Here is a 2628-nt window from a genome sequence, read left to right on the forward strand (position 1 = left end):
AAAATACCACCAGGACCCTCATTCTCACATATATCGCAAAGGAGAAATTCTATGAGATTAAAACCAATGCAATCAGGATTCCAACAAGATAAAGACTCTTGAGTCTCAGGGCTAAACTCCTTGAAGTCAGCAGCTCTCAGTGCGTCCTGTTTACATAAGGGAAAAAGAAATGAGGAGGACCTATCATGTAGAATTGAGCTACTGATATTCTTATTCAAATACCTCAACGACAAAGGCAATTTGGCTCTTGCGTTTTTTTGGGATCTGTTTGTTCATCTTCCACATTCTGTCTTGACCATAATCATCAATTTGATTGTATGGAGTCAATCTATACCTGGTCATCTCCAGAATATTCTCTAGGAAATGACTGCGGACTGGATATGTAAATCCCTATAGTGAGGAAGACAAAATATTAGTAGGCATTACTGAGGTTAATCAGAGCATATTGATCCAAGGAATATCGAATCAGCCAACATTTAAAATATTTGAAAATATTCTAGTGAGGATAAACAAAAATATTCATCCCATGAAGATTGAATAGTTCCAGACAACCTCCTCACTAGTATATTCTGTATCTTACTTACTGGAATGTGAATGACACCTGCCCCACCAAAGTATGATGAAAAAAGCTCAGCATCTAAAGTTGCACTCATCAGAACCAGCTTAAGCTCTGGGCGACGAGATAGCAGCTCCTTAAGAATGATAAGAAGGAAATCTGAAACACAAAAGTAATATAGTAAGACACCAAAATTAGGTTAAGCGCCTACAAATGAGGAGCTGCGTAATAAGCACAACTTTACCTTCATTCATTCCACGCTCATGAATTTCATCCACGATAACATGAGTAACACCTCTTAAATTTCTATCTACCAACAACCGTCTCAACAAAATGCCTGTGGTACAGAAGAGTAGGCGGGTATCTCTTCCTCTAACACCTTCCAATCGAACTTTATATCCAACCTTCACCAAAAAATCTAGAGAGCTTAATTATGTAGAAAATAAGTGAGGAATTCCAAGTATAAGGCTCCAAAGCCAACTACATATAGAAGCATGCAGAGTTAAAACTTACGGATTCACCCAACTGCTCTCCTCTCTCGTAAGCAACCCTCTCCGATACAGACATAGCAGATATTCTCCTTGGCTGAGTACATATGATACTGCAAAAAGCTCCACGGTTTGCTTCAATCTCGGATTCTAATATAAACTGCGGAATTTGTGTGGTCTTGCCACAACCTGTTTCTCCAGAGATAACAATAACCTGTAAGACGAACATTTATGTGGGTAATCGTCGAAACTAATACAAAACAAAGAAGATTGTCAAATTGAGCACAAGCGTTCTCTTCTTTGCAGACCTGATTTTGTGAAATTGCTGTCAATACTGAATCCCTTTGCTTGGAAGCAGGGAGACTTCTCCGAGATTTCACCATTCTTCGGCCTTCTACTGAAGCCTAATCAATGGAACACGTCAAAAATAAAATGGATGCTGAGGGAGAATAGTAAGTTTGGTATCAAGGACCTAATATAATAAATATTAGAAAGGAGAGTACACAGAACCTCCCAATATTCTTGTCGATCACGCAGCTGTAAACTCCTTCGCCAAAGAATTTTGTCCAGCGTAGTTTTGCTGGCAGGCATGGGCTCTGGTTGCTCAAAAAGCCATTCATCGGGACTGCTTATGCTACTAGTTCTTGCTAAGGAATTGGCAGGGAATCTATCTACTACGCTCTTTGATTTTTTACTGAGGTATACTCTGAGGTAAGCTTCGACTCTTTGAAGGAAGTCAGTATGCAAATTCACCTGTCAAATTTGTTGTATATTTGCTCTTTAAATAGGATGCAAGAATAATAAGAAGAGAGCGAGGGAGCAGCAGATAATACCTCCCTCTGTGGCTTCTTGTCATCTAGATCAAACCTATAGTTGGGGAGTGGGATCTTACTGAACACAACAACCTTAGCATATGCATGACTGCAAAAGAAAAAAGAAAGTAATATACATAAAGAAACTGTACTTTTGAGAGAGAAAAAAAAGGAGCATAAGAGTGTGATTGATGTTAGAGGGGAGGGGGTACACCTATACAATCCCAGGGTTGTAGCCAGTGCAGCAAGTTTATCAAAATCCCTTCTATCCTTTTTCTCCCTGGAAACAACTTCTTGCTTTACAGAATCTTGCAAAAGCATAGACAAGTTCCTATTCCATTCATCCAAGTTGGCACAATGAAAGGTACCCTGCTGCAAAGCAAAATTAATATATATATATATATATATATGGTTCCAGTTCAAAAAGAATGCTGCTACTCGAAATAGCAGCAAAATCAAAACAACAGCCGCCATTGTAAGAGCATCAATAAGCTCTACAAGAAGGTATGCAAGAAAAGAAGAAGAAGAAGTTTACCGGTTCGCGATCCTCGGAGACGCGGTCGTCGTAAGCGGAGACATAGCGAACGGGAGAGAGAGGAAGAGGATGGAAGGCGTAATCGGAACGACGGCGCTGGTGAGGCGGGACGTAGAGGGAAGGAGGAAGACGATGATCTTTCATCGGAAAATCCACAAACCCTCTCTCTCTCTCTCTCTCTCTGATGATAACAAGTCAAACAAAAGAGAGAGAGAAGATCTTCTCCGCTGCTTCTCT

This window comes from Camelina sativa, chromosome 6, assembly GCF_000633955.1.
Source record: "Camelina sativa cultivar DH55 chromosome 6, Cs, whole genome shotgun sequence".
In the NCBI taxonomy this organism is placed as follows: domain Eukaryota; kingdom Viridiplantae; phylum Streptophyta; class Magnoliopsida; order Brassicales; family Brassicaceae; genus Camelina; species Camelina sativa.